Source organism: Garra rufa, chromosome 1 (assembly GCF_049309525.1).
Source record: "Garra rufa chromosome 1, GarRuf1.0, whole genome shotgun sequence".
NCBI classification, from domain to species: domain Eukaryota; kingdom Metazoa; phylum Chordata; class Actinopteri; order Cypriniformes; family Cyprinidae; genus Garra; species Garra rufa.
In genome coordinates this window covers 104,132,158-104,142,157 of record NC_133361.1, presented here as the reverse complement: position 1 = coordinate 104,142,157, position 10,000 = coordinate 104,132,158, and the positions used below count along the sequence as shown (strand labels likewise).

Here is a 10,000-nt window from a genome sequence, read left to right as displayed (position 1 = left end):
ACATAAAAGACTTTAAAACAACACGATAAAACGAGGTAAACGCTGTTAAAAGAATACAGTTCATTTGTCCATACCCTAAAAACAGTCCAAGAATCCCAGTGTGTTGATAAGTCCAATGTGAGTGTCCACCGGTGTATATACAATCCACAGAAAGTGTAATCCACAGTTTGCAGGTGGTGAATGGAAAGGTGAGCTCTAAAATTAGCAACTCCTCAATCCAACAGTTTGGTGACTGTCCTTTGTTTGTCATGCTGCTCTCTTATACAGTTGTACTTCCTGCTTCCTGTCATGTGTCTAGTCACATGGCAGGCCAACCATCCATTTTTTAAAGACACACACTCACTTAAAATGTTAAGAGTAATAAAATGGCCTAAAAAACATGTAAAACACTTAAAACTCTATAATACATTTAAATGATTGTAATAAATAGAGCGGTAAAACACGTCTTTCTAAAAGCCAGCATATTATATAAATAGTGAAGAAAAGGCAAAAGCTTACAGCACCTGGTATTCCCAGGCGGTCTCCCATCCAAGTACTAAGCAGGCCCGACGCTGCTTAGCTTCCGAGATCAGACGAGATCGGGCGCTCTCAGCGCGGTATGGCCGTAAGCGAGGGCTGCTCCAAAAAGTGGGCTATTTAAAGATCAGCCTCCGTAAAAGCCAGCATATTATATAAATAGTGAAGAAAAGGCAAAAGCTTACAGCACCTGGTATTCCCAGGCGGTCTCCCATCCAAGTACTAAGCAGGCCCGACGCTGCTTAGCTTCCGAGATCAGACGAGATCGGGCGCTCTCAGCGCGGTATGGCCGTAAGCGAGGGCTGCTTCAAAAAGTGGGCTATTTAAAGATCAGCCTCCGTAAAAGCCAGCATATTATATAAATAGTGAAGAAAAGGCAAAAGCTTACAGCACCTGGTATTCCCAGGCGGTCTCCCATCCAAGTGTAACAATCGGCCTTATCAGCCGAGTTACAAGACTAAAATGGGGTCAGATTTAACTGTGAGAGATGACTAGTGGTTAAAAGAATGAGACATAAAAGAAGATTGGTTTAAATAGATTTGGTTTATTTACAAGGTTCACATAAAAGACTTTAAAACAACACGATAAAACGAGGTAAACGCTGTTAAAAGCATACAGTTCATTTGTCCATACCCTAAAAACAGTCCAAGAATCCCAGTGTGTTGATAAGTCCAATGTGAGTGTCCACCGGTGTATATACAATCCACAGAAAGTGTAATCCAAAGTTTGCAGGTGGTGAATGGAAAGGTGAGCTCTAAAATTAGCAACTCCTCAATCCAACAGTTTGGTGACTGTCCTTTGTTTGTCATGCTGCTCTCTTATACAGTTGTACTTCCTGCTTCCTGTCATGTGTCTAGTCACATGGCAGGCCAACCATCCATTTTTTAAAGACACACACTCACTTAAAATGTTAAGAGTAATAAAATGGCCTAAAAAACATGTAAAACACTTAAAACTCTATAATACATTTAAATGATTGTAATAAATAGAGCGGTAAAACACGTCTTTCTAAAAGCCAGCATATTATATAAATAGTGAAGAAAAGGCAAAAGCTTACAGCACCTGGTATTCCCAGGCGGTCTCCCATCCAAGTACTAAGCAGGCCCGACGCTGCTTAGCTTCCGAGATCAGACGAGATCGGGCGCTCTCAGCGCGGTATGGCCGTAAGCGAGGGCTGCTCCAAAAAGTGGGCTATTTAAAGATCAGCCTCCGTAAAAGCCAGCATATTATATAAATAGTGAAGAAAAGGCAAAAGCTTACAGCACCTGGTATTCCCAGGCGGTCTCCCATCCAAGTACTAAGCAGGCCCGACGCTGCTTAGCTTCCGAGATCAGACGAGATCGGGCGCTCTCAGCGCGGTATGGCCGTAAGCGAGGGCTGCTCCAAAAAGTGGGCTATTTAAAGATCAGCCTCCGTAAAAGCCAGCATATTATATAAATAGTGAAGAAAAGGCAAAAGCTTACAGCACCTGGTATTCCCAGGCGGTCTCCCATCCAAGTGTAACAATCGGCCTTATCAGCCGAGTTACAAGACTAAAATGGGGTCAGATTTAACTGTGAGAGATGACTAGTGGTTAAAAGAATGAGACATAAAAGAAGATTGGTTTAAATAGATTTGGTTTATTTACAAGGTTCACATAAAAGACTTTAAAACAACACGATAAAACGAGGTAAACGCTGTTAAAAGAATACAGTTCATTTGTCCATACCCTAAAAACAGTCCAAGAATCCCAGTGTGTTGATAAGTCCAATGTGAGTGTCCACCGGTGTATATACAATCCACAGAAAGTGTAATCCAAAGTTTGCAGGTGGTGAATGGAAAGGTGAGCTCTAAAATTAGCAACTCCTCAATCCAACAGTTTGGTGACTGTCCTTTGTTTGTCATGCTGCTCTCTTATACAGTTGTACTTCCTGCTTCCTGTCATGTGTCTAGTCACATGGCAGGCCAACCATCCATTTTTAAAGACACACGCTCACTTAAAATGTTAAGAGTAATAAAATGGCCTAAAAAACATGTAAAACACTTAAAACTCTATAATACATTTAAATGATTGTAATAAATAGAGCGGTAAAACACGTCTTTCTAAAAGCCAGCATATTATATAAATAGTGAAGAAAAGGCAAAAGCTTACAGCACCTGGTATTCCCAGGCGGTCTCCCATCCAAGTACTAAGCAGGCCCGACGCTGCTTAGCTTCCGAGATCAGACGAGATCGGGCGCTCTCAGCGCGGTATGGCCGTAAGCGAGGGCTGCTCCAAAAAGTGGGCTATTTAAAGATCAGCCTCCGTAAAAGCCAGCATATTATATAAATAGTGAAGAAAAGGCAAAAGCTTACAGCACCTGGTATTCCCAGGCGGTCTCCCATCCAAGTACTAAGCAGGCCCGACGCTGCTTAGCTTCCGAGATCAGACGAGATCGGGCGCTCTCAGCGCGGTATGGCCGTAAGCGAGGGCTGCTCCAAAAAGTGGGCTATTTAAAGATCAGCCTCCGTAAAAGCCAGCATATTATATAAATAGTGAAGAAAAGGCAAAAGCTTACAGCACCTGGTATTCCCAGGCGGTCTCCCATCCAAGTGTAACAATCGGCCTTATCAGCCGAGTTACAAGACTAAAATGGGGTCAGATTTAACTGTGAGAGATGACTAGTGGTTAAAAGAATGAGACATAAAAGAAGATTGGTTTAAATAGATTTGGTTTATTTACAAGGTTCACATAAAAGACTTTAAAACAACACGATAAAACGAGGTAAACGCTGTTAAAAGCATACAGTTCATTTGTCCATACCCTAAAAACAGTCCAAGAATCCCAGTGTGTTGATAAGTCCAATGTGAGTGTCCACCGGTGTATATACAATCCACAGAAAGTGTAATCCAAAGTTTGCAGGTGGTGAATGGAAAGGTGAGCTCTAAAATTAGCAACTCCTCAATCCAACAGTTTGGTGACTGTCCTTTGTTTGTCATGCTGCTCTCTTATACAGTTGTACTTCCTGCTTCCTGTCATGTGTCTAGTCACATGGCAGGCCAACCATCCATTTTTTAAAGACACACACTCACTTAAAATGTTAAGAGTAATAAAATGGCCTAAAAAACATGTAAAACACTTAAAACTCTATAATACATTTAAATGATTGTAATAAATAGAGCGGTAAAACACGTCTTTCTAAAAGCCAGCATATTATATAAATAGTGAAGAAAAGGCAAAAGCTTACAGCACCTGGTATTCCCAGGCGGTCTCCCATCCAAGTACTAAGCAGGCCCGACGCTGCTTAGCTTCCGAGATCAGACGAGATCGGGCGCTCTCAGCGCGGTATGGCCGTAAGCGAGGGCTGCTCCAAAAAGTGGGCTATTTAAAGATCAGCCTCCGTAAAAGCCAGCATATTATATAAATAGTGAAGAAAAGGCAAAAGCTTACAGCACCTGGTATTCCCAGGCGGTCTCCCATCCAAGTGTAACAATCGGCCTTATCAGCCGAGTTACAAGACTAAAATGGGGTCAGATTTAACTGTGAGAGATGACTAGTGGTTAAAAGAATGAGACATAAAAGAAGATTGGTTTAAATAGATTTGGTTTATTTACAAGGTTCACATAAAAGACTTTAAAACAACACGATAAAACGAGGTAAACGCTGTTAAAAGAATACAGTTCATTTGTCCATACCCTAAAAACAGTCCAAGAATCCCAGTGTGTTGATAAGTCCAATGTGAGTGTCCACCGGTGTATATACAATCCACAGAAAGTGTAATCCAAAGTTTGCAGGTGGTGAATGGAAAGGTGAGCTCTAAAATTAGCAACTCCTCAATCCAACAGTTTGGTGACTGTCCTTTGTTTGTCATGCTGCTCTCTTATACAGTTGTACTTCCTGCTTCCTGTCATGTGTCTAGTCACATGGCAGGCCAACCATCCATTTTTAAAGACACACACTCACTTAAAATGTTAAGAGTAATAAAATGGCCTAAAAAACATGTAAAACACTTAAAACTCTATAATACATTTAAATGATTGTAATAAATAGAGCGGTAAAACACGTCTTTCTAAAAGCCAGCATATTATATAAATAGTGAAGAAAAGGCAAAAGCTTACAGCACCTGGTATTCCCAGGCGGTCTCCCATCCAAGTACTAAGCAGGCCCGACGCTGCTTAGCTTCCGAGATCAGACGAGATCGGGCGCTCTCAGCGCGGTATGGCCGTAAGCGAGGGCTGCTCCAAAAAGTGGGCTATTTAAAGATCAGCCTCCGTAAAAGCCAGCATATTATATAAATAGTGAAGAAAAGGCAAAAGCTTACAGCACCTGGTATTCCCAGGCGGTCTCCCATCCAAGTACTAAGCAGGCCCGACGCTGCTTAGCTTCCGAGATCAGACGAGATCGGGCGCTCTCAGCGCGGTATGGCCGTAAGCGAGGGCTGCTCCAAAAAGTGGGCTATTTAAAGATCAGCCTCCGTAAAAGCCAGCATATTATATAAATAGTGAAGAAAAGGCAAAAGCTTACAGCACCTGGTATTCCCAGGCGGTCTCCCATCCAAGTGTAACAATCGGCCTTATCAGCCGAGTTACAAGACTAAAATGGGGTCAGATTTAACTGTGAGAGATGACTAGTGGTTAAAAGAATGAGACATAAAAGAAGATTGGTTTAAATAGATTTGGTTTATTTACAAGGTTCACATAAAAGACTTTAAAACAACACGATAAAACGAGGTAAACGCTGTTAAAAGCATACAGTTCATTTGTCCATACCCTAAAAACAGTCCAAGAATCCCAGTGTGTTGATAAGTCCAATGTGAGTGTCCACCGGTGTATATACAATCCACAGAAAGTGTAATCCAAAGTTTGCAGGTGGTGAATGGAAAGGTGAGCTCTAAAATTAGCAACTCCTCAATCCAACAGTTTGGTGACTGTCCTTTGTTTGTCATGCTGCTCTCTTATACAGTTGTACTTCCTGCTTCCTGTCATGTGTCTAGTCACATGGCAGGCCAACCATCCATTTTTTAAAGACACACACTCACTTAAAATGTTAAGAGTAATAAAATGGCCTAAAAAACATGTAAAACACTTAAAACTCTATAATACATTTAAATGATTGTAATAAATAGAGCGGTAAAACACGTCTTTCTAAAAGCCAGCATATTATATAAATAGTGAAGAAAAGGCAAAAGCTTACAGCACCTGGTATTCCCAGGCGGTCTCCCATCCAAGTACTAAGCAGGCCCGACGCTGCTTAGCTTCCGAGATCAGACGAGATCGGGCGCTCTCAGCGCGGTATGGCCGTAAGCGAGGGCTGCTCCAAAAAGTGGGCTATTTAAAGATCAGCCTCCGTAAAAGCCAGCATATTATATAAATAGTGAAGAAAAGGCAAAAGCTTACAGCACCTGGTATTCCCAGGCGGTCTCCCATCCAAGTGTAACAATCGGCCTTATCAGCCGAGTTACAAGACTAAAATGGGATCAGATTTAACTGTGAGAGATGACTAGTGGTTAAAAGAATGAGACATAAAAGAAGATTGGTTTAAATAGATTTGGTTTATTTACAAGGTTCACATAAAAGACTTTAAAACAACACGATAAAACGAGGTAAACGTTGTTAAAAGAATACAGTTCATTTGTCCATACCCTAAAAACAGTCCAAGAATCCCAGTGTGTTGATAAGTCCAATGTGAGTGTCCACCGGTGTATATACAATCCACAGAAAGTGTAATCCACAGTTTGCAGGTGGTGAATGGAAAGGTGAGCTCTAAAATTAGCAACTCCTCAATCCAACAGTTTGGTGACTGTCCTTTGTTTGTCATGCTGCTCTCTTATACAGTTGTACTTCCTGCTTCCTGTCATGTGTCTAGTCACATGGCAGGCCAACCATCCATTTTTTAAAGACACACACTCACTTAAAATGTTAAGAGTAATAAAATGGCCTAAAAAACATGTAAAACACTTAAAACTCTATAATACATTTAAATGATTGTAATAAATAGAGCGGTAAAACACGTCTTTCTAAAAGCCAGCATATTATATAAATAGTGAAGAAAAGGCAAAAGCTTACAGCACCTGGTATTCCCAGGCGGTCTCCCATCCAAGTACTAAGCAGGCCCGACGCTGCTTAGCTTCCGAGATCAGACGAGATCGGGCGCTCTCAGCGCGGTATGGCCGTAAGCGAGGGCTGCTCCAAAAAGTGGGCTATTTAAAGATCAGCCTCCGTAAAAGCCAGCATATTATATAAATAGTGAAGAAAAGGCAAAAGCTTACAGCACCTGGTATTCCCAGGCGGTCTCCCATCCAAGTACTAAGCAGGCCCGACGCTGCTTAGCTTCCGAGATCAGACGAGATCGGGCGCTCTCAGCGCGGTATGGCCGTAAGCGAGGGCTGCTTCAAAAAGTGGGCTATTTAAAGATCAGCCTCCGTAAAAGCCAGCATATTATATAAATAGTGAAGAAAAGGCAAAAGCTTACAGCACCTGGTATTCCCAGGCGGTCTCCCATCCAAGTGTAACAATCGGCCTTATCAGCCGAGTTACAAGACTAAAATGGGGTCAGATTTAACTGTGAGAGATGACTAGTGGTTAAAAGAATGAGACATAAAAGAAGATTGGTTTAAATAGATTTGGTTTATTTACAAGGTTCACATAAAAGACTTTAAAACAACACGATAAAACGAGGTAAACGCTGTTAAAAGCATACAGTTCATTTGTCCATACCCTAAAAACAGTCCAAGAATCCCAGTGTGTTGATAAGTCCAATGTGAGTGTCCACCGGTGTATATACAATCCACAGAAAGTGTAATCCAAAGTTTGCAGGTGGTGAATGGAAAGGTGAGCTCTAAAATTAGCAACTCCTCAATCCAACAGTTTGGTGACTGTCCTTTGTTTGTCATGCTGCTCTCTTATACAGTTGTACTTCCTGCTTCCTGTCATGTGTCTAGTCACATGGCAGGCCAACCATCCATTTTTTAAAGACACACACTCACTTAAAATGTTAAGAGTAATAAAATGGCCTAAAAAACATGTAAAACACTTAAAACTCTATAATACATTTAAATGATTGTAATAAATAGAGCGGTAAAACACGTCTTTCTAAAAGCCAGCATATTATATAAATAGTGAAGAAAAGGCAAAAGCTTACAGCACCTGGTATTCCCAGGCGGTCTCCCATCCAAGTACTAAGCAGGCCCGACGCTGCTTAGCTTCCGAGATCAGACGAGATCGGGCGCTCTCAGCGCGGTATGGCCGTAAGCGAGGGCTGCTCCAAAAAGTGGGCTATTTAAAGATCAGCCTCCGTAAAAGCCAGCATATTATATAAATAGTGAAGAAAAGGCAAAAGCTTACAGCACCTGGTATTCCCAGGCGGTCTCCCATCCAAGTACTAAGCAGGCCCGACGCTGCTTAGCTTCCGAGATCAGACGAGATCGGGCGCTCTCAGCGCGGTATGGCCGTAAGCGAGGGCTGCTCCAAAAAGTGGGCTATTTAAAGATCAGCCTCCGTAAAAGCCAGCATATTATATAAATAGTGAAGAAAAGGCAAAAGCTTACAGCACCTGGTATTCCCAGGCGGTCTCCCATCCAAGTGTAACAATCGGCCTTATCAGCCGAGTTACAAGACTAAAATGGGGTCAGATTTAACTGTGAGAGATGACTAGTGGTTAAAAGAATGAGACATAAAAGAAGATTGGTTTAAATAGATTTGGTTTATTTACAAGGTTCACATAAAAGACTTTAAAACAACACGATAAAACGAAGTAAACGCTGTTAAAAGAATACAGTTCATTTGTCCATACCCTAAAAACAGTCCAAGAATCCCAGTGTGTTGATAAGTCCAATGTGAGTGTCCACCGGTGTATATACAATCCACAGAAAGTGTAATCCAAAGTTTGCAGGTGGTGAATGGAAAGGTGAGCTCTAAAATTAGCAACTCCTCAATCCAACAGTTTGGTGACTGTCCTTTGTTTGTCATGCTGCTCTCTTATACAGTTGTACTTCCTGCTTCCTGTCATGTGTCTAGTCACATGGCAGGCCAACCATCCATTTTTAAAGACACACGCTCACTTAAAATGTTAAGAGTAATAAAATGGCCTAAAAAACATGTAAAACACTTAAAACTCTATAATACATTTAAATGATTGTAATAAATAGAGCGGTAAAACACGTCTTTCTAAAAGCCAGCATATTATATAAATAGTGAAGAAAAGGCAAAAGCTTACAGCACCTGGTATTCCCAGGCGGTCTCCCATCCAAGTACTAAGCAGGCCCGACGCTGCTTAGCTTCCGAGATCAGACGAGATCGGGCGCTCTCAGCGCGGTATGGCCGTAAGCGAGGGCTGCTCCAAAAAGTGGGCTATTTAAAGATCAGCCTCCGTAAAAGCCAGCATATTATATAAATAGTGAAGAAAAGGCAAAAGCTTACAGCACCTGGTATTCCCAGGCGGTCTCCCATCCAAGTGTAACAATCGGCCTTATCAGCCGAGTTACAAGACTAAAATGGGGTCAGATTTAACTGTGAGAGATGACTAGTGGTTAAAAGAATGAGACATAAAAGAAGATTGGTTTAAATAGATTTGGTTTATTTACAAGGTTCACATAAAAGACTTTAAAACAACACGATAAAACGAGGTAAACGCTGTTAAAAGAATACAGTTCATTTGTCCATACCCTAAAAACAGTCCAAGAATCCCAGTGTGTTGATAAGTCCAATGTGAGTGTCCACCGGTGTATATACAATCCACAGAAAGTGTAATCCAAAGTTTGCAGGTGGTGAATGGAAAGGTGAGCTCTAAAATTAGCAACTCCTCAATCCAACAGTTTGGTGACTGTCCTTTGTTTGTCATGCTGCTCTCTTATACAGTTGTACTTCCTGCTTCCTGTCATGTGTCTAGTCACATGGCAGGCCAACCATCCATTTTTAAAGACACACACTCACTTAAAATGTTAAGAGTAATAAAATGGCCTAAAAAACATGTAAAACACTTAAAACTCTATAATACATTTAAATGATTGTAATAAATAGAGCGGTAAAACACGTCTTTCTAAAAGCCAGCATATTATATAAATAGTGAAGAAAAGGCAAAAGCTTACAGCACCTGGTATTCCCAGGCGGTCTCCCATCCAAGTACTAAGCAGGCCCGACGCTGCTTAGCTTCCGAGATCAGACGAGATCGGGCGCTCTCAGCGCGGTATGGCCGTAAGCGAGGGCTGCTCCAAAAAGTGGGCTATTTAAAGATCAGCCTCCGTAAAAGCCAGCATATTATATAAATAGTGAAGAAAAGGCAAAAGCTTACAGCACCTGGTATTCCCAGGCGGTCTCCCATCCAAGTACTAAGCAGGCCCGACGCTGCTTAGCTTCCGAGATCAGACGAGATCGGGCGCTCTCAGCGCGGTATGGCCGTAAGCGAGGGCTGCTCCAAAAAGTGGGCTATTTAAAGATCAGCCTCCGTAAAAGCCAGCATATTATATAAATAGTGAAGAAAAGGCAAAAGCTTACAGCACCTGGTATTCCCAGGCGGTCTCCCATCCAA

At 41.8% G+C, this 10,000-nt stretch overlaps 17 non-coding genes across 17 annotated transcripts; all 17 read right to left on the bottom strand.

Moving 5' to 3' along the window:
- Positions 1-491: 491 nt before the first annotated feature.
- On the bottom strand, positions 492-610 carry LOC141300440 (5S ribosomal RNA). Its single transcript, XR_012341980.1, has one exon. It is a non-coding gene; the product is annotated as a 5S ribosomal RNA (ribosomal RNA).
- An 84-nt stretch (positions 611-694) lies between these two features.
- LOC141300431 (5S ribosomal RNA) lies at positions 695-813 on the bottom strand. Its single transcript, XR_012341978.1, has one exon. It is a non-coding gene; the product is annotated as a 5S ribosomal RNA (ribosomal RNA).
- A 753-nt stretch (positions 814-1,566) lies between these two features.
- Positions 1,567-1,685, bottom strand: LOC141300424 (5S ribosomal RNA). The gene has a single exon (XR_012341977.1). It is a non-coding gene; the product is annotated as a 5S ribosomal RNA (ribosomal RNA).
- An 84-nt stretch (positions 1,686-1,769) lies between these two features.
- Positions 1,770-1,888, bottom strand: LOC141300418 (5S ribosomal RNA). Its single transcript, XR_012341975.1, has one exon. It is a non-coding gene; the product is annotated as a 5S ribosomal RNA (ribosomal RNA).
- A 752-nt stretch (positions 1,889-2,640) lies between these two features.
- On the bottom strand, positions 2,641-2,759 carry LOC141300413 (5S ribosomal RNA). Its single transcript, XR_012341974.1, has one exon. It is a non-coding gene; the product is annotated as a 5S ribosomal RNA (ribosomal RNA).
- Positions 2,760-2,843: 84 nt separating this feature from the next.
- On the bottom strand, positions 2,844-2,962 carry LOC141300407 (5S ribosomal RNA). The gene has a single exon (XR_012341973.1). It is a non-coding gene; the product is annotated as a 5S ribosomal RNA (ribosomal RNA).
- A 753-nt stretch (positions 2,963-3,715) lies between these two features.
- On the bottom strand, positions 3,716-3,834 carry LOC141300396 (5S ribosomal RNA). The gene has a single exon (XR_012341971.1). It is a non-coding gene; the product is annotated as a 5S ribosomal RNA (ribosomal RNA).
- Positions 3,835-4,586: 752 nt separating this feature from the next.
- LOC141300388 (5S ribosomal RNA) lies at positions 4,587-4,705 on the bottom strand. Its single transcript, XR_012341970.1, has one exon. It is a non-coding gene; the product is annotated as a 5S ribosomal RNA (ribosomal RNA).
- An 84-nt stretch (positions 4,706-4,789) lies between these two features.
- LOC141300380 (5S ribosomal RNA) lies at positions 4,790-4,908 on the bottom strand. The gene has a single exon (XR_012341969.1). It is a non-coding gene; the product is annotated as a 5S ribosomal RNA (ribosomal RNA).
- Positions 4,909-5,661: 753 nt separating this feature from the next.
- LOC141300374 (5S ribosomal RNA) lies at positions 5,662-5,780 on the bottom strand. Its single transcript, XR_012341968.1, has one exon. It is a non-coding gene; the product is annotated as a 5S ribosomal RNA (ribosomal RNA).
- Positions 5,781-6,533: 753 nt separating this feature from the next.
- LOC141300366 (5S ribosomal RNA) lies at positions 6,534-6,652 on the bottom strand. The gene has a single exon (XR_012341967.1). It is a non-coding gene; the product is annotated as a 5S ribosomal RNA (ribosomal RNA).
- Positions 6,653-6,736: 84 nt separating this feature from the next.
- Positions 6,737-6,855, bottom strand: LOC141300358 (5S ribosomal RNA). The gene has a single exon (XR_012341966.1). It is a non-coding gene; the product is annotated as a 5S ribosomal RNA (ribosomal RNA).
- A 753-nt stretch (positions 6,856-7,608) lies between these two features.
- Positions 7,609-7,727, bottom strand: LOC141300351 (5S ribosomal RNA). The gene has a single exon (XR_012341965.1). It is a non-coding gene; the product is annotated as a 5S ribosomal RNA (ribosomal RNA).
- Positions 7,728-7,811: 84 nt separating this feature from the next.
- Positions 7,812-7,930, bottom strand: LOC141300343 (5S ribosomal RNA). The gene has a single exon (XR_012341964.1). It is a non-coding gene; the product is annotated as a 5S ribosomal RNA (ribosomal RNA).
- A 752-nt stretch (positions 7,931-8,682) lies between these two features.
- On the bottom strand, positions 8,683-8,801 carry LOC141300335 (5S ribosomal RNA). Its single transcript, XR_012341963.1, has one exon. It is a non-coding gene; the product is annotated as a 5S ribosomal RNA (ribosomal RNA).
- Positions 8,802-9,553: 752 nt separating this feature from the next.
- Positions 9,554-9,672, bottom strand: LOC141300328 (5S ribosomal RNA). Its single transcript, XR_012341962.1, has one exon. It is a non-coding gene; the product is annotated as a 5S ribosomal RNA (ribosomal RNA).
- Positions 9,673-9,756: 84 nt separating this feature from the next.
- On the bottom strand, positions 9,757-9,875 carry LOC141300312 (5S ribosomal RNA). The gene has a single exon (XR_012341960.1). It is a non-coding gene; the product is annotated as a 5S ribosomal RNA (ribosomal RNA).
- Positions 9,876-10,000: the final 125 nt, after the last annotated feature.